The sequence below is a fragment of the Zingiber officinale genome, chromosome 10A (genome assembly GCF_018446385.1).
Source record: "Zingiber officinale cultivar Zhangliang chromosome 10A, Zo_v1.1, whole genome shotgun sequence".
Taxonomy (NCBI): domain Eukaryota; kingdom Viridiplantae; phylum Streptophyta; class Magnoliopsida; order Zingiberales; family Zingiberaceae; genus Zingiber; species Zingiber officinale.
Window position 1 is genome coordinate 64,776,180 of NC_056004.1, and position 20,811 is coordinate 64,796,990.

General features: G+C 38.8%; 1 non-coding gene across 1 annotated transcript; it reads left to right on the forward strand.

Annotated features, from left to right (window-relative positions):
* The first annotated feature begins 499 nt into the window (after positions 1-499).
* Positions 500-605, forward strand: LOC122028317. The gene has a single exon (XR_006124723.1). It is a non-coding gene; the product is annotated as a small nucleolar RNA R71 (small nucleolar RNA).
* Positions 606-20,811: the final 20,206 nt, after the last annotated feature.

Genomic DNA, 20,811 nt, shown 5'->3' on the forward strand with positions numbered 1-20,811 from the left:
GGAACTTCTTGGAGTAATGGAATTGAGTTCTTGAGGTCTATTGTTCTTCTCCTCAATTATGTACAAGTCCTTTTTTAGAAGTTCTTCATGATTCTTGTCACTTCTCAACTTAATATCATTACCATTTTCACTAGATCTTGTATGTGTAGGAGGGGGATCATGTTTGAACCATTTTGAAACTATGCTATCAATCTTTGCCTCCAACTATTTGGACCTCACATTCTGTGACTTATGAATTTCAAAACTCTTGGATGGTTGAATTTTAATTTGTTTGACAGGCACTCTTGCATTTATGGCTTGCACTTCGTGAATTTTTGAGGGAGATTCCATCCAACTTTTATCTGACCATTCTTGGAGATTCAATGTCACTTGATTAATTAATGTATATGCTTCGTCCACACTCTTGTTCATAAAAGAACCTCCCTCTGATGAATCCAATAAATGCTTATCTGAGAAAGAAATTCCCCTATAGAATATATGCAGAGTCAGCCATTTTTCCAAGCCATGATGAGGGCACTGTCTTTTTAGACTCTTGAATCTATCTCATGCTTTAAATAATGATTCTCTATCTGCCTGAGAAAAGTTGGTGATGTAATTCCTCATATACACTGTTCTTCTTAGAGGGAAAAGTGATTCAAAAATTGCTGCTATAATTGTTCCCAACTTGTAATGCTTTGAGGACGGAGAGAATATAACCAAGCCCTTGCTTTATCCTTAATACTGAAAGGAAATGCCATCAATCGAACTGCATCCACTGACACTCCTTCATAGTTCACCATATCACAAAGCTCTAGAAATGTTTTACGGTGCAGATAAGAGCTTCTGATACTCTCCTCCAAATTTGTGACTTTGTATCATAACAATTAACTTTGGGTTTAGTTGGAAATTTTTTGCTTCAATATGAGGTTGCACAATGGGAGACATATATCTAGTAGAAATGGGTGCAGAAAAATCTCTTAAAGGCCTGCTTGACATGTTAGTGCTCATGGATATCTAAAAAACATTATGAGAAAAAAAACAAAAATGAAGAATCAAAGACAAGAAATAAAATGCCACAAGAAAAACAAAAAAGAAAATGCAGAATTTAAATTGCAAGAAAGAAAGTGCATAATAGAAACAAGAAAGAAAAGGAAAAAGGAAAAAGAAAAATGTCTAGAGTAACTCATATTCTAATCAACTAATGCGAATTAAAAATAGTCCCAGGCAACGACGCCAAAAACTTGGTACGTCACCGTAAGTGCACGATTACATCGTCAGTAATACAAAAGATATCTAACCAACAGGGACTATTGATTAAGTACTAGTTAACTTCGCATGATGAATTATCTAGACAAATGTAAGATTGGATGGAAAAGAGAGTAAGAGAAAGAGCAAAGAGAAGAGAGAGAACAAGGGAAAGGAGTGAGAGAAGGGTAAGAGGATGAATGATAGATGCTAGGATTTGGGTTTCATTACGATGCTAGTTAATGTCTCTATGCATTATTCATCTACCTAACTCCATCCTTACACTCATGTAGGAGTTCTAACTAAAGTCTAGTACTATCCCGCGAAGATCGCACTAAAGAGTTTACCCAAGTTCTACAACCATTAACTAGAAGAGATAATTTAGGAAGTCCGATTATAGGGAACATCCTTCTCACACAAGGGCCCACGACCCACGTTCCTACATTACGCAAGTCACTTCCTAATGGTAGATTAATGCAATTAAGTAGAAGACGTAATTTAGGAAGTCCGATTATAGGGAACATCCTTCTCACACAAGGGCCCACGGTTCACGTTCGTAGATTACACAAGTCACTTCCTAACATTAATTTGAGAGAACCCTTTAAACTTTAATTAGTTTTCCTAGTAGAGATTAACCCCCGTTTAAAGAAACTGCTGTAGAAAGTAAGGGATACCTTCTGTCATAAGGTTCCATGATCTTATATTCCAAGGTTCTTCCTCTACATGGTGATCTAACCCTACATCTACATGGATTTACCTCATATATATTTCATCAAACGCATTCAAGGCACAACACAAATAGATAATGATATAAAAACTTCATTGCATAGGAAAATGTCCAAATACATAGTTCATACATCACAACACATTATAACTACTTCCTACATCCTAGATCTAAAGATCCACTCCATAGCAAAGGAAATACAACCAAAGATGAAGAAAAAATCAAACTACAACCCAATATAAAGACGTAAAGAGAGGAGAGTGCTTATCCTTGAAGTGTGACATCCTTGGAGGTGTTCCCTTGCTCTGAAGGTGGACGGATCGACGAAGATGTGGTTTCTAGGATTCCCCTAAGGCGAAGAACCGTTCCCCAAGGAATGGGGGTGAGCCCCAAGCCAAATATGAGTGAAAAGGGGAGAAAAACTTCTTTTATAGAGCAGGGCAAGGGCACCACACGGCCTATGACACGACCATGGGGTCCACACAGCCTCATGCATCTTCCTCTCAGCCAAGGTGACACAGCTGTGTATTGTGCTTTTAGCACCAGATGGCCTACACGACCGTGTGGCTTACACAGTCTGGTTATACTTGCTCTTTGGAAAATGTTGCAAGGTCGTGTGGCTCACATGGCTTGGGAATGCACGCCCTCTAGAGAGATGGCACGACTATGCCATTGGGCATGACCTAGCCTTGCTTTGCCTTTGGATTGTTGGCATGGCCGTGCCATTTGGCACATCCGTGTGCTGCCTGGCCACAGGGAGATTGGCATGACCATGTGAGTCACACGGTCGTAGCATGATTCACTTCAGGATGGCCACATGGTCGTGTGGCCTACACGACCCAAGCTTGATTTCTTTTGGAGTTGCTCCCATGTGTGTTTTACTCTATTTTCACTCCAATATGCGTCCTGTTAATCAAAATATGTAAAGAGCAGATCTCCAAACGGAATATAATGGAAGTATGACATTATAATGAAATAGGGTGCAATAAGCATACATTATATGCATGAAGTACAAGTAGATGTGCGTCAAAGTATGCATAAAAGTATATATAATCTACGCACATCAAAAACTTACCATCTTTTGAATTCAAAGTAAGAGCTCTTGAATTTAATAAGCAAGTTGAACCCTTTGTATGTATATGAATTGTTTGCATTACATTATTAATTCATCTTCTTATATGCTTAATTCTGTATTTCTTGGTTAATAGAATAAAAATGTCTTTTTATTCTCAATTTTGGATACGAACAAATTGATAAGGCTGAATTTCTTAGATTGGTTTCAAAACCTGAGAATTGTTCTCAACGTTGAGAAAATAACCTATGTCCTTGAACATCCTCTTCCCATGAGCCTAGTGGATGATCCAACTTTTGACCAACTATTTGCCCATTTGAAACATACGATTGATTCTGATCTTGCTAGTTGCATCATGCTAGCATCGATGTCTCCTGAACTACAAATGTAACATGAGCATTTGGATGCTTATACAATTGTTTATCATCTTCATGAGTTTTATGAGAAAATGAGATCCAAATAGTTTGATGTCTCCAAGCTCCTCTTTGGTTCAAAAATATAGGAGAGTTCATCTACAATGCAGTTTATACTTAAGATGAATGGCTATATTGACCGATTGGGATCACTTGGATATGCGATGGATCATGAGTTGAGTATTGACTTAATTCTATATAGTTTACCCAATAGCTATTTGTAGTTTGTGATGAACTATTGGATGAACCAACTTGAATCCATAATTTCTAAGTTGATCAACATGCTTAGACAGTGGAGCCATTAGTTAAGAAGGAACTAAAAGTTGTGATGTTGTTTGATTCTCCAAAGAAAGGTTCTAAAAAGAAGTCAAAAACTCAAGATAAAGGGAAGAAAAAGACTAAGAAAGAAGAACTGACACCAAAAGGTTGGTGTCACCATTGTGGTAAGATGCGGCATTGGAGAAAAAACTACAAGATTTATCTTGAGTCCCTAAAGAAGAAGATGACATCCGATGCCCTATCTGCTTCAGATATCTTTATTATTGATTTTCATACTATTTCCTTAGACAGTTGGGTATTGGATACTGGATGTGACTAACATAAATGTAATGACATACAAGGGCTAAGGAATAGTAGAAGATTGGTGAAGGAGGAAGTAAATTTGTGAGTTAACAATGGAGTAAAGCTTGTAGTTGTAGCCATCGGAACATATTTGTTAAAGCTTCTTAGTGGACTAGTTTTGGAATTAGATAGTTGTTATTTTGTTCTTTCTTTAATTAAGAATATTATTTTTATTTCTTGCTTAAATAGAAAAGGTTTTTATTTAACTTTTAGTAATAATTATTATTACATAACTTTGAATGATATTCTTTATGTGCTTGGAATATTATGCAATGGTATCTACATGCTAGATATATCCAATGACATATTCAATATCGAAACGAGCAATAAACATGCTCGAAGAGATGATTAGTTAACCTCTTACACATAACATTATTGCCTTGGTCATATAACTAAGAAATGAATATCTGAATTACACAAGTGTCACTACTAGAAAAGCTATTTTATAAGATAAATATTAACAATGGTATCAAATACCGACGTTAGTGGTGGTTCAACAATGATGGGATTTAGTGCCTATTGTTGATGTATATGAAGGATCAAGAAATAGCACTAGAAGAGGGGGGGGGGAGTGAATAATGCTCGTGGCTTTCTCACTTTTTTTTGTAAGGCTCAAGAGATACACAACGGAATTAAAATAAAGAAGAAAAATAAGGCTAACACTTTTCTTTTACTTGGTTTAGAGTCTTTGATGATTCTTACTCCGAGGCCCTCACTCGTTGACTATTTACATTGGACAATTCACTAATAGCTAGAAGAGTTACAAAATAAATTTGAATTGTAAAGTAAATACAAATACAAAATTTATTGGAAACTTTAAACAAGTAGCAGCTTTGGTGTTGGTTGTTGGATCAGTGTTCGGATGCCATGGAGATCTTTTTGAGAGCAGCACACAAGTATAGAAGTCCTAGAGAATTGTTGTGAAGCTATTGGTCGAAGCCCTTTTTATATCATTTTCTAGGCGCCTAGATCGATCCCAAGCACCTGGGTTGAAGCCTATCTAATCCTGCTTTATCGAGGATTTATCCAACTCTGGGTGTATAGACTAATCCCGGGCACTTAGACGACTGATGTGGTCGCACCTCGGTGAAGCTCTATCTGTGTAGGTTTTTATCTATCTACGGGCGTCGAAGCCGTTCGGGTTCTTGGAGCCATCTGGGCACTTGAACTCTAACGTGTGCTGGCCAATCAGAGCATGCCACCTAATCTACACTCGTGGTTGGGTTTGACCCAATCTGGGCGCTTGGACCCACTCTAGGCCCTTGGACATCCGTGAGCCTGGACCCTTCTCGGTGCCTTAAAGTCCCTTTTCTAGCCAACTTTTAGCTTCAATTTCCTGTACCATAGAGTTAGCACAAAAGGTAAAATATAGTTGATCCTGTCTGAGAGCTTGCAGGATGAAGCACTGGGGCGCCGACGAGCGGTAGCAAATAGTGATGCTGATTTCGATGAATGAGGAAGGGTTCGAGAAAACCACAGTAGACCTCCCAAACACTTAAATGCAGCACAATAGACCTGAGAAAACCAAAGCGGATCTATGAATAATACCTTGCAAAAAGGAATTCTGGCGAGGTGGCTCTGGCTCTGTGGATCGGCCAAAGCTTGGCAATCCAATAGATGAGATGATCTCATCCTCCTGCACATGATGAGACCAACCGACAAAGTGTTAGTGACCTAAGAACAGGATGGGAATCCCTGGCTAGGCCCTCCGACACTCAAGTTAATCTCCGACGAGAAGAAGAAGCAATATGAAAATTAGGGTTTGAATTGGATACAATGCGTATGTTTACGTACCTTGCCTGTGGAGAGGATTCCCCTTTTTATTACACCTCATATAACCTCCACAGTCATGAGGTAGACCCTGGTTTGTTAAAGATGTTAAGAGATGACGTAAGTCATAACTGCAATAATAGTTTAAGGAATCTTTTTCTTACCTCAGATGTACCTTCATTGTTATTTAGCATACCTGTGGAGATTTCTAGAAGCTATTTGCCGCCAAATTGATTAAGCTGTCATATGATTACATATTGTTATGGTTTACCTGTTACATATACTTGGTTAGTCACATAAGCTCATTTTGCATATATGAGGAATATCTTCTGTCTGTACTAGTCTCGGCCAGTATTCTATATTCGATCAGTTATTTATACTTGACCAAGACTTCATTATAAATATGCTAGAAACCATGTAAGATTGAAGACCTTTATGTTCAATCTACTTCTCATACTCGGCCTGTCTATTGAGTCCAAACGGTCACACCTTGCGGACTGAGATTAATCGATCGGGCGTATAAAGGCCCTATTGCCCTTTAACCCTTCCTTCGGTCGGTCGTATGTTGCTTAATGCCTCTGTTCTTTGACTGGTCTATTAAGCCCGGTCAGTCCTACCTTTTCGACCGATACTAACCGGTCAAGCGTATATAGGTTTTCAAGACAACTTAACACTAAGTGCTTCTATTTTCGATCGGATTCTTACACTTGACCGATTTTCGCCTACCGAACTCATATGCTCGGCCAGTCCATTGAGCACGACCAACCCTACCTCATTGACCAAGATCAACCAGTTGCGTTTATAGAGACAGTTTGATACAACTCTAGATCAGCTCCAAGCCAATGAGACAGAACTGCAAGTCGAGATGTACGTCCTGAACCACGAGGAGCATGAAGAGGACTTGCACATGACAACTTAGCTGATAATGAAAACAGAGGTCAAGCAAGTTCAACATGTTGTACAAGCATTGACATCTCGTATCTTGGAAGGGAAGGCTATGGAGTTACAGTCGATGCCATGCCGAATGATCAACTTCATACAAGTCGACCCTAAAATGGGTCAATTAGCTATGGAAGAATGGAATATCATGATACAACATGTTCCTAGCTAAATACCATACTAGAATGTTGGGAAAACACACCATTTTGGTTGGAATTGTGTGTCATTTAATGCCACCTACATTTTGGATGAATTCCCAAGTTGGAGGACAGCTAGAGGGAGTGTGCATAAAGACTTGCATTCATCATCTTCTCTTTCCATGCATTGGAAACAACCATTTGTTGGAAAGGGAGTGTGCATGAAGATTTGCATTCATTATCCTCTCTTTCCATGCCTTGGAAACTACCATTTTCAGTTCTATATAATGTCTTGAGTAGATATCAAAGGGGGTAGAAAACATTATATCTTGAGAGAGTTTTCCTCCTTGTTGTTCTTCAGCAACTCTGCAGGTATTACGGGTGAGCACTTGTAATTCTCAGCACTTTTATAATATCGGTTCTTGGGTTTGTTATAATCATTGGGTCGATATTCTCCATTATTCTCATAATATTGGTTCTTGATTCTCTATAATCAATGAGTCAATATTCCATCACTTCGAAACCTCCTTTGGACGATCCCTAAACTGAGTTCCAATCTTATTGTTGTGGGTCTCGTGGCATTGTTTGTCGAGGTTCGTATCATCTTTGGTATCAGAGCCAAGTACCAAATCAGGTTTATCTATCTTTTCTAGTGTTTATTTTGTTTTTATCATCACAATCAGTCCATACTCATCTTGTTATCTTCATCTACTTTCTAGTATTGTTGCAAAAAAGAGCAGAAAAGAAAAGGAAGAACAAAGATCGTTTGATTTGTTTTGATTGCATCTCGTGATATACATCTAGTGCCATCTGTGGCTGCCGTGATTCCGTTTCCATTTGCATGTTTCTTTTCAACTCCGTTTACCACTCCATTGTGCTGCTTTGATTTGATTTTCTCTATCTTATCATCAATTCTATTTTTCTTCATCGTATCATCATTTCTGTTTGCTTCATATCTTCTTTCCATCGTTCCTTGATTGACATCGTAACCTCAATCCAACTGAGCCTAGAATTGGTATTCTGAGTTTGTTGGGTTGAATAAGTGTTTACTTGTTATGACTTGCTTAGTTTTTCTAGAACTTTTTGGAGGAAAACAAGTGAGCAGAGAGAACTCAATTTTCTGAGTGAAACACGAGTGTTTTTATGACATCCAACTGAGTGCAAATACGTGAGGGAGTGAGTGAGGATCCTGCTTTGTTCATAATATATCAGTTGCAGCTCACTATGTCTCGAGAGCATGGTGGCAAGGTTGATCCAAGTGATGGAGGAGGGGCTGATCAGACTACGATCATGCGGGCTATGCAGCAACAATTTGAGTGCATGAATGTTGTGTTCAATGAGATTCGAGATCGGTTGGATAGGCTTGAGGATCGGCTCGAACAACTTCAGTAAGAGCCATTACCTAAGCATCGGAGACCCGACCAGCAGCCACATTTTGCTCCAAATGTCCTAGATGATGACTGATATGGGTTAGGTTTAGTAGGTCCCCAGTGAAAAGGGGAAAGAAGATAGAAAAATTAAGCAAACATGAATAACGGTCGGGGTAACATGCTTAAGAAAAATAGGTCAATATCGGTCGGGGCAACATGCTTAAGAAAATATAGGCCAATATTGGCCGGGATAATATGCTTAAGGAAAATAGGTCAATATCGACTGGGATAACATGCTTAATAAAAATAGGTCAATATCGGCCAGTATAAGACCTTAAGAAAGATGGGTCAAATATCGACCGGCATAATACCGTAAGAAATAGGGGCTAAATATCGGCCGAGATTATACGTTTAAGATAGATAAGCCAAGATTGTCTGAGTTAGCACATTTGGATATAAACTAGTATCGGTCGGGTGTATATGATCGTCCGGGTATGTAAAGGTACAAGGTCTTACAGGGCATATAGTATATCATCAGATGATTAAGACATATGTTGAACAATAGTAATAACTCGCCTGGATATAACTTAGGTTCAAGTACATCCTAAACAAAGCATAGTATAATATCGGGTTGTCTATAATTTAGTAAAAACAGGGAAAGCAGACATGGGCGATAAATATACCTCGATATAACATGCAAGACAGGGCGAGAATAAATATTTCAAGAATATTCATAAATAGCTTAATGAAGATATCTATAGTATGTGATTTTATAACAGGTTTATTAATTTGGCGAAAAGTGTAAAATACTGAAAATTAGCGAATAATGATAAGGGATTTTTCCGAAATTTATTGAAATTTTTTGATATTTTTTCGGAGCTCGTATGGACGAGTTTACGGGGATAAAATAGGGCCCCGGGAAAAGCCTGTTTGGACTACCCATTTAAGTGAGGAAATGCTTATTTATAAATACATTTTTTCTTTTCTTTTTCTTATTTCTTTCTCTCCCGCCGAACCCCTGCGCCGACGCCGAGTTGTCTTCTCCCGATCTTCTGCCCTAACCGCCACAAGAGCACCGTCGGCTCCTCCTCTCGGCCAATCCATCCTCGCCGGCCGACGAGAGCCAAGGAAAAGCCCTGTCGCCGGCCACCCACCGAGCCACCGAGCCCTAGATCTTTCTCTCTCGGCGCCGACACCCTGATACCTCTTCTCTTCTCGCGCTGCCGCCACCTAAGGTCGAACAGAGCAGCACGACGGCCTACAACCGACGTCGAGGTTCTCTCTTTTCCTCTCTTATGCCGACGTCGGTCTCCTTGCCTCTTTCCCTCTGCCCTGATCCGCATCGGCCATGAGTTCTCGTCCCAGTGCTCTGATCACCGGCTGCTAGCTTCTCTCTGCCGGTGCCCTAGTTTCCACTGCCACCAGTGAATTGTGCCCTAGCTCCGGGCTTCATTCTCTCTTCACTGTCGTGGGCACAGAGAAGGTGCCAAGTGATGGATTCCAGTAGGTTGTTTGCTGTGGATTGTCCCTGTTGCCGATCACCACTTTCTCCTTCTTGATCCGATGGGTTCCAGCAGTACCTCTTTAGTTGCAGTGTTACCTTGAGGTGAGAAGTGTATAGAATTGGATTAGTACTAAATTAAATCCATTATTTTGTTGCTGCATTGAATTTGGTTATGGTTCTAAGAATTTAAGTGTTAATTGTTGAACAGAGGATTGAACAGAGGATTGATTCATTTTCGGGATTGAGGTTGTTAATCTGTGTAGATTGAGGTATGGTATAGTAAATTTTGATACATGATGTAGTAGGTCACATGATCATTTATAGGATTATGGGGTTAGTATCATGATTTGTTATGATGGATTGTTAATCAAATTGAAATTGTGATTAATAGAAGAGTTATGATCGATATTAAGGATCATTGGAAAGATTAAAGGATTAAAGGGTTATTTGATTAGGGTTTTCCCTAATTAGGTTGAGTTGAGATTTAGCTAATTGTTGCATATATAATTAGCTAAATTATAATCACGTTATCTGCAGGACTATGATTCGAGACGGTGTCTCGACGAGGGATCTATTTTGGATTTGGACCTTTCTATTGGAGGCGGGTACCTTGACATATCTTTTCGATATGTCTTGTTGATATATTTAGTAGGTTATAACCTTAGTAATAATTATGTTCATCCTTGTTTCAATATGTCACTACCGGATACCTGATACATGCTTGTTTGCTCACCTGTTATGCATTATATGTTAATACTTACATGATTATATATATGATTTTAGAGGTAGTGACAAATCATGCTTGTTATGTTCAGGACCTAGGTTTTTAATATCCTATCTGACCTGTGTACCTTAGATCTTCGTATTTGACCATTGATATTACGGTACTCATTTTATATATATGAATATGGTTATGCTGATCAGTTTCTTGCTATGCTTAGTGTCATGCATCATGATTGCATGCTGCGCGATAGTTGGCTCCATTATTGTTGAGCACATCGCCAGTTACATGTACTGCACACACCACCACTCATGGATTAGTGGTATATCAGACAGGTGTGTGGCGGTTCTACTTTTTGGCTCCGTTGGTCAGGTGACTCAGTGTGGTAGCCGGCAGACAGTTCCGCTCTGTTTGTCTCCGCTGGCATTTAGTGTAGCAGCATAGTAGCCGGCAGACGGTGGACTCTGTTTGGCTCCGTTGGTCAGGTGACTCAGCGTGGTAGCCGGCAGAGATACCTCCCCGTTATCGTATACCGAGAGATGAGAGCATTGAGCTCCCCCATTTATGATTTGGGGTCAGAGGACAGGAGTACTCTGACAGCATCCCGTCCACTCACTCACTCATCAGGTGTAGTGATGGTAGAGTGCACGGTTGTCACAGCCCTACCCACTCGGTCTCACCATTGTTTGTGAGATGACTGACTGGCGTCATGGGTGACCAGGACGCATCATTGGCATCATATGCATTTATGCATTTACTACTTGTGTTTGCTGCACTTATATGCTGCATTTGGATGGATGCATATGTTTGACATGCATACAGGATTTATGACACTTTCGGTCTGACGACCTGATTATTCTGATAGGTGGCCCTGGTGAGTACAGTACTTTTCAGCCCTTTTCTATTATGCATTACCTTCTTTTGATTAGGAGACTGTACTCCATAGTTATTACTATTTGTTATAGTTTACTATACATGTCAACTAGGTATCTGCTGAGTTGTTGAACTCACCCCCGTGGACACTATTTTTTTCAGGTACTAGGTTATTTATGGAGACGCTTGGAGTATCCTGGCTGCCGATCCCCACGTCACATCAGAAGCCCTGTCTCTGCCTTTGTTTATTGTTATTTTTGGTATATGTATTTGTGTACTTAGCTTTGTGTTCCGGTTTTGTGTTTGGAGTGTTGTTTTGGTTGTGTGGTGTAAGCCTAGCCGGCTAGCAGTGTTTTATTTGGTTTTGTATGGGCTTGTATTTTATGTTTATCCGCTATATTGGTTTTGTTTCAGCCGTGTAGGCTGATTATATATATTTAACTGCGTGGTTGTGTGTATATTCCAGCCGCCTGTGGCTGATGTATATTATGCCTATAGAAATGCTTCAGATTGTCACCCGTACAGGGGAGGTGCTGCCGAAATTTTTTCGGACAGAGACTCCTCTGGGGCGTGACAATTTAGTGGTATCAGAGCAGGTATACGATACTTGCTATATGTTCTGGATTTTCGAGATGTATCTGATACCAAATTATTTGGTATCCGAGATTGACTTACAAGTCTTATTCTCCTTGTGCTTCGGATTTCGTGTTTTGATCTTCTCGATGTGACTTTTCGGATTTTGGGACCTGGCAGCGGCAGGACATCTTCAAGCTGTAGGAGGTATGTTGGTATACTGTTATCCTACCTTTCTGTTAGTATATGTCCAGTTGACTATTACAGTTTATCACCTGTATTAGCATACTTTATTAGTACCTGTCTGGTTGTTGTAGCGTATATTACATGTGATGAGTTAGCCACTGATCTTGATTGACCTTAATAGAGATTAAGGATTATAGGCTTTGGTGATTTTACATATCATACCCCCAGTAGTTTTACTTCTGTTATGATTAGTTGATTAGAAGATCGAGGCACATACCAGCCTCTGTGTTTATTAGCTGTTTAGTGGATAGTATCTACCTATTTATGTTAACCTAGCCAGTAGTATACCATGTTATCTTAGTTAATTTCATCAGTAGATATTGATTTACTCTTGTTAGATCGGACAGTAGGAGTCTGATTTACACTTGTTGATTTGGGTAGTCATATATTGATATACCTTAGTTGCTTGTGGAGGATTAAGGTATTCTTGATTAGTTAGTAGATGACTGATTTAGTTTTGTTGGTTTGATCAGTAGAGGACAGTCATACTATATTTTTAGAGGTTCGAATCTTTGGATTATTTGTGCTTAGTTAGGTATCTAGAGCATATTTGAGTACATGACTTGTACTGACGTGGAAAAGACTGAATTAGCCGTATACATTGTCGGCTTGGTCAGTCTATAGAGGATCGATATACCCTATTCCATGGGTACTTTATTTTAGACAGTACGCTCCTCGTTGGATAACATAAAAGGTAGCATGAGGAATATCAGGTTGATTGGGTTAAATATGTTGACTATTCCTATCTTTGTTTCGTGTATATATGATTGTTATGAGTGGTAGGAGTTATATGATGGATAGTTCATGTAACGCTCACCCTTCTTACCCAAGGGCAGTGCTACGATCTTATACTACTTACGTACATGCTTTAGTTATACTATAACAGCGGAAAATTTTAAATCATTCCTTTTTCTTAAATAAGCATGATATCGCATATTTTGATTAGTTCGAATGTGCATATATTGATCATATAACTAAAAATATTAATTTGTCCGAATCGTTCTTGCCGAGCCACCACCACACACATCACTATCTGCTCCTCCTGCTGCTCCGTCGTTCCGAATATCCGTCCCCCATATCTGCGGTACAAGGAAAGTAAGCTATGAGCACTCATGGCTCAGTAAGTTCCTTTCCTACTCACTAAAACCGAATTCATATCATTGCATATCAATATCATGCGAGGTATCATAAGCATACGACATACAAGGCTATCATATTCATATTCATATCATAATATCACATGACATTATATCTAATCATCAGATAATTCAAGCACATATGTAGGCAATGCATCATGAATTTGAAAACTTATACTTATAAGTACTTGAAATTAATATCATCATTAGAGGGGATCCCGGTTTGTACCACATACATAATGCGCGCGCTTCATAGGTAGGTCCAAGGTAGCAAGTCTTGAACCCTACCATGCATACATACTAGGCCCGAGTCTTACTCCATCGACCTAGGGCATTCAGAGGCCCATTACTGACGAGGCCCGAGTCTTACTCCATCGACCTAGGGCACTTAGAGGCCCATTACTGACGAGGCCCGAGTCTTACTCCATCGACCCCGGGGCGTTTACGGAGCCCACCCTTGGTACAAACCATACAAAAATAACTTATCATGCATAACTATCATATCATGTTCCTAACAATCTTTCATGCATTTCCTTTTTCATTTCTTTTCATTATGTATAGCATTTCCTATGCTATAACATATCATGGCATATTACATAATATAATTTCATTTCTTCTCATTATGTATAGCATTTCCTATGCTATAACATATCATGGCATGTTACGTAACATAATTTCATTTCTTCTCATTATGTATAGCATTTCCTATGCTATAACATATCATGGCATGTTACGTAACATAATTTCATTTCTTCTCATTATGTATAGCATTTCCTATGCTATAACATATCATGGCATATTACATAACATAATTTCATTTCTTCTCATTATGTATAGCATTTCCTAGGTTTCTTTCCCTTTTTCTTTTATTTTCCTTCATGGCCGAAACCTACCAGTCCTTAAGCTAGGTTTCTTAAGTGGCCTAAAGCATGGAAAGCCTAAGTAAATATCATGGCAAAAGTTACTAAGAACATCATACACAAAATTGGATCATAAACAAGCTAGGACTCTTGTGATCTTACATGTCTTATATCATGTAACTAATTTTCTACATTCCAATTAAACCTGAGAGCATTAATCAACTTTCATATCATAATATCACAGAGGTCTTGAGCATATTAATATTTTTTGTTTAGGCTAATCTAAGCTATCCCTTTTATCATGGCCGAAAAAAAAACCCTAAAAAGAGTTCATGAGTTTCTAGCAATGTGAACACCCTTTAAGAAACTTTATATCCTATCATAGGAGCATGTTTATTTAAATTTTTTTTGAAGGTCTTTCTAACCCTTAACCTTTCTGGTCCGAAGCATACAAGTGAGTTTTCTTTTGGTTCCAATTAATTTCCAAGCAAGAAAACCATAGAAAGGTCCTTAGCATTTCATAGAGGGAACCTTGCACTAGTTTGGTTAGACAATAATTTTCCTAACCTCTTTACAATATTTTTGGTTGAATTTCTAGGGCTAAATACTCCTCTGATCATGCATCATATGTGTATAAAAACATAGGGGAAAGCTTTCTTACAAGACATAGAAAAATCATCATGAAGAGAGGACTTATACAAGTATTCCTAGATTGAAAAGAAAACTTTTTGAATCCGAATTTTCTTAAATTTGTTTCTAGCTTTAAAAATCCTCATAAAAAAAATCTGGAAATACATAAGAAGCCTTGTACCACATGTGAGGGGAACCTTACCTTCTTTGCTTAAGTTTCCTAGAGTTGAGAACTTGCTTGTGGACCTTTCTTCCTTGCTTGCTTTGCTCGGCACCAATAGAGGAAGAAGTGGCTAGGTCTTTTGGTGGAGAGGAGGAGGAAGAAGAGGAGGCTTCTTCCTCTTGTGTTGCTCGGCAACAAAAAGAAAGAAAGAAAAGAGGGAGTGTCTCGGCACCTCTAGGAGAAGAGGAGGAGAGTGAGTTGAGGATGAAGCCACCCCTCCATGCCTATTTATACTAAAATGAGGGGAGGAAAACTTGACTTGATTCATCCTCCTTATTTATTTCTCCTCTTTAATGATAAGAATATTCTAGAGAAATGCTTCTTGAGTTCTCTCTTTTCTTTCCTTTAATTTCTCTCTTTTCTTTCCTTTAATTAAAATTCCTATCTCTCCTCTTACAATATCCTCTCCTATCACACTTGGTTAACATATGCATGCATCCACAAGAGAACCAAGGATCAAAACTTGGTTATGTATATTTTTACTTCTTTTTACTTCCTTTTCCTTTTAAGTAAAAAGAATCCTTTCTTATTCTTAACTACTTAGTCCTTTCTCTCCTTATCAATAATTCTCCTATCCCCTTTGATATCCTATACATGTTCCTTACAAGAGGTCCAAGGTTCAATCTTATTTCTCTTCTAACATATTATTGATATTCTTTTGTACATAATAATTCATATATCACCATATTATGCATTATGCATAAATATTTCATACACATATATATTATCTCATATTCCTTCCTTTTGTTTACATTAATTCCATGTATTATAAATATAGATGATTTATATTTTCAACTTTATTTTCTTTCATAAAGTTTTAATCATCTAAATCCTTCCCATCTTAATATTCAACTTAGAATATTTACACCTTCTTTTCACTACCTTCAAACTCTCATTATCCTTACTTTCTTATCTAGGCTTTCTAGGGGTGTTACAATCTCCCCTACTTATTGAAAGTTCGTCCCCGAACTTAGAATGACAATTTCTGCTCAGATTCCTTAGACGTTGGTGGAGCTTCCAATCTCCCTTGACTCATTGAAGGTCCCTCAATAGAAGTCTGCAGTTGGTGTAACCTTGCGGGACCACCTTGATTCAAAACATACTGTGGTGCTTTAGTTTTGGTAGGGCAGTCTCTAGATAGATGTCCTTCCAGTCCACAGTCGTAGCATTTAATTTTGCCCTTACGACAGTCTTTTGCTTTATGACCCTCTATCCCACAGTTGTAACACTTATTAGTGCTCGTACGACATGTTCCTGGATGTTTCTTCCCACATGTATTGCACTGAGAAAACTTGAGTTGCTTGTTGGACGGACCATTCTTAGTGTCGTTCCGTCGCTTTCCCTTTCCACCGTGGTTCCCTTTCCAGTTGGCCTTGATATTTTCTAGTTCTTCCATATGAGCTTGCTTCTTGTCCTTGCCTAGTGCCTTCAGGTAGTGTTCAGTATTCAGGGCACTGCTAATTAACTCCTCTGTGGTCCGCGGCCTGTTAACTCCGCCGGCCACATTAAGTGCTATCTCGGGTCTGAGCATCTTTAGCATAAGCCTGACCCTTTCTCCCTCCGTCCTAACTAATTCCGGGCATAGTCGTGCCAGGCGGTTGAATCTTTTCATCGCTTCTTCTACCGTTAGGTCACCTTGCCGAAATTCGGTGAATTCATCATAGTGCCTACTTGTCACCCGAGTGTGGAAGAATTCTTCGAAGAATTCCGTCTCAAAATCTGCCCAACTCATTTGGTTTACTGGTCTTTTCACTTTCACTCTGTCCCACCACATTCGGGCGTCTCCCGTGAGACAGAATGATACGCATTTGACCTTTTCATGCTCAGGTCAGTCCAATAGTTCTATCATGCTCTCCATTGTCTTAAACCAAGCTTGTGCGTCCCATGCTTCACAATTACCAGAGAATTTCTCTGGCCTCAATCTTTGCCACTGGATCAGATACGCTTCTTGACGAACTACCGGTGCTAGATTCACTAGTGGTACCGGTGCTGCTACTGGCTCCGGTTCAACTACTGGTATGGTTGGCGTATTATTCTGATTTGGGGTAGCAGGATTCCCTTGTTGATTCATCATGGCAGCAATCATCTGTTGCTGTTCCGTAAGCTGTCGTTGTAGCTCAGTAACTACATGTGCCCAATCAGGTGGAGGTACGGTCTCCTCCGTTCTGGCATTTCGTCTTCTAGTCATAATTATTTTCCTAAATGATAATAAGATTAGTCTAAGTTATCATTTATGCATGAATATCTTAACATATCATGTCTAGGTTTCATGCCATGTTTGGGTTATCGTTGAGGTATTCTTTCTTAGGTTGTCATATCATCTTTAGATTACCTTACCATTCATACGCGTCAAGATCTAGCCGATGGTATTATCATTCTTACTTGACTCATGCTTAAATTGATACCATTTCTACTCTTTTTATTCATCAAAAGCTTTTATTACATTTTTTGTTCATAACTTCTTCTCTTAAAAGGCCAGGTAGGTTGTGACTACTCCTGCCATAAAGGACATGATAGCAGTAGTCATCATCAACCCAACTTGTATCGACTTGCCCAGATCATTCTGGGGTGGATCAGGCATTATCGGAGGTTGAATCTCCGATGCCTCTTCCGGGTCGATTATTGTCTCTTCATCCATTCCCTCGTCTTCTTCAACATGTTCGTCCGGTTCCATCGGGTCTTCGTTTAGTTCCCCCTCGAGGTTGTTCAGTCCCCACTCGAAGTCTATTATATCGTTGGGGTTGAAACCCATTTCCATGTATTCAGCAAGGTTAAATTCATCCTCGCCCATCTCAGGAAACTCGTTCTCTCCTTCATAATATTCCATAATTTCTGAATCTTCATCTTCATTATCGTCCGAATTCCCTTCCTCGATTTCCTCGAGATCTTCCTCTCCGAACTCGCCGTGTTCCAGAGATTCCGAGTCGCTCACATAGTTGTCGAAGTATTCCAGCATATCGGGTTCATCCGCGAACTCGAGGTATTCGCCAAAATATTCTACATCCTCGGGATCGTATTCGAACGGGATATAGTCCATCTCTACAAGATTTTAAAGATTCATTATTCCTCTTATGTTATAGCCTAAGGTTCTTGTATCTAGGCTACCATTCATGCATCCTAGAATATCACCTACTTATCATCATGCACCATTTTCTAGGGTATAACTTAAGGTATCCTTCCTAGGCTACCATTCATGCATCCTAGAGTAGCATACTATTTTTTGCATATAAATAAATTAAGCAACTGTACTTACTTGGAGCGATAGGAAGGAGCTTGATGTGTGTGTAGTGAGCTGGCAAAACTTCGCTCTGATACCACCTGTAAGACCCACCCTTCTTACCCAAGGGCGGTGCTACGATCTTATACTACTTACGTACATGCTTTAGTTATACTATAACAGCGGAAAATTTTAAATCATTCCTTTTTCTTAAATAAGCATGATATCGCATATTCTGATTAGTTCGAATGTGCATATATTGATCATATAACTAAAAATATTAATTTGTCCGAATCGTTCTTGCCGAGCCACCACCACACACATCACTATCTGCTCCTCCTGCTGCTCCGTCGTTCCGAATATCCGTCCCCCATATCTGCGGTACAAGGAAAGTAAGCTATGAGCACTCATGGCTCAGTAAGTTCCTTTCCTACTCACTAAAACCGAATTCATATCATTGCATATCAATATCATGCGAGGTATCATAAGCATACGATATACAAGGGTATCATATTCATATTCATATCATAATATCACATGACATTATATCTAATCATCAGATAATTCAAGCACATATGTAGGCAATGCATCATGAATTTGAAAACTTATACTTATAAGTACTTGAAATTAATATCATCATTAGAGGGGATCCCGGTTTGTACCACATACATAATGCGCGCGCTTCATAGGTAGGTCCAAGGTAGCAAGTCTTGAACCCTACCATGCATACATACTAGGCCCGAGTCTTACTCCATCGACCTAGGGCATTCAGAGGCCCATTACTGACGAGGCCCGAGTCTTACTCCATCGACCTAGGGCACTCAGAGGCCCATTATTGACGAGGCCCGAGTCTTACTCCATCGACCCCGGGGCGTTTACGGAGCCCACCCTTGGTACAAACCATACAAAAATAACTTATCATGCATAACTATCATATCATGTCCCTAACAATCTTTCATGCATTTCCTTTTTCATTTCTTTTCATTATGTATAGCATTTCCTATGCTATAACATATCATGGCATATTACATAATATAATTTCATTTCTTCTCATTATGTATAGCATTTCCTATGCTATAACATATCATGGCATGTTACGTAACATAATTTCATTTCTTCTCATTATGTATAGCATTTCCTATGCTATAACATATCATGGCATGTTACGTAACATAATTTCATTTCTTCTCATTATGTATAGCATTTCCTATGCTATAACATATCATGGCATATTACATAACATAATTTCATTTCTTCTCATTATGTATAGCATTTCCTAGGTTTCTTTCCCTTTTTCTTTTATTTTCCTTCATGGCCGAAACCTACCAGTCCTTAAGCTAGGTTTCTTAAGTGGCCTAAAGCATGGAAAGCCTAAGTAAATATCATGGCAAAAGTTACTAAGAACATCATACACAAAATTGGATCATAAACAAGCTAGGACTCTTGTGATCTTACATGTCTTATATCATGTAACTAATTTTCTACATTCCAATTAAACCTGAGAGCATTAATCAACTTTCATATCATAATATCACAGAGGTCTTGAGCATATTAATATTTTTTGTTTAGGCTAATCTAAGCTATCCCTTTTATCATGGCCGAAAAACCCTAAAAAGAGTTCATGAGTTTCTAGCAATGTGAACACCCTTTAAGAAACTTTATATCCTATCATAGGAGCATGTTTATTTAAATTTTTTTTTGAAGGTCTTTCTAACCCTTAACCTTTCTGGTCCGAAGCATACAAGTGAGTTTTCTTTTGGTTCCAATTAATTTCCAAGCAAGAAAACCATAGAAAGGTCCTTAGCATTTCATAGAGGGAACCTTGCACTAGTTTGGTTAGACAATAATTTTCCTAACCTCTTTACAATATTTTTGGTTGAATTTCTAGGGCTAAATACTCCTCTGATCATGCATCATATGTGTATAAAAACATAGGGGAAAGCTTTCTTACAAGACATAGAAAAATCATCATGAAGAGAGGACTTATACAAGTATTCCTAGATTGAAAAGAAAACTTTTTGAATCCGAATTTTCTTAAATTTGTTTCTAGCTTTAAAAATCCTCATAAAAAAAATCTGAAAATACATAAGAAGCCTTGTACCACAGGTGAGGGGAAGCTTACCTTCTTTGCTTAAGTTTCCTAGAGTTGAGAACTTGCTTGTGGACCTTTCTTCCTTGCTTGCTTTGCTCGGCACCAATAGAGGAAGAAGTGGCTAGGTCTTTTGGTGGAGAAGAGGAGGCTTCTTCCTCTTGTGTTGCTCGGCAACAAAAAGAAAGAAAGAAAAGAGGGAGTGTCTCGGCACCTCTAGGAGAAGAGGAGGAGAGTGAGTTGAGGATGAAGCCACCCCTCCATGCCTATTTATACTAAAATGAGGGGAGGAAAACTTGACTTGATTTATCCTCCTTATTTATTTCTCCTCTTTAATGATAAGAATATTCTAGAGAAATGCTTCTTGAGTTCTCTCTTTTCTTTCCTTTAATTTCTCTCTTTTCTTTCCTTTAATTAAAATTCCTATCTCTCCTCTTACAATATCCTCTCCTATCACACTTGGTTAACA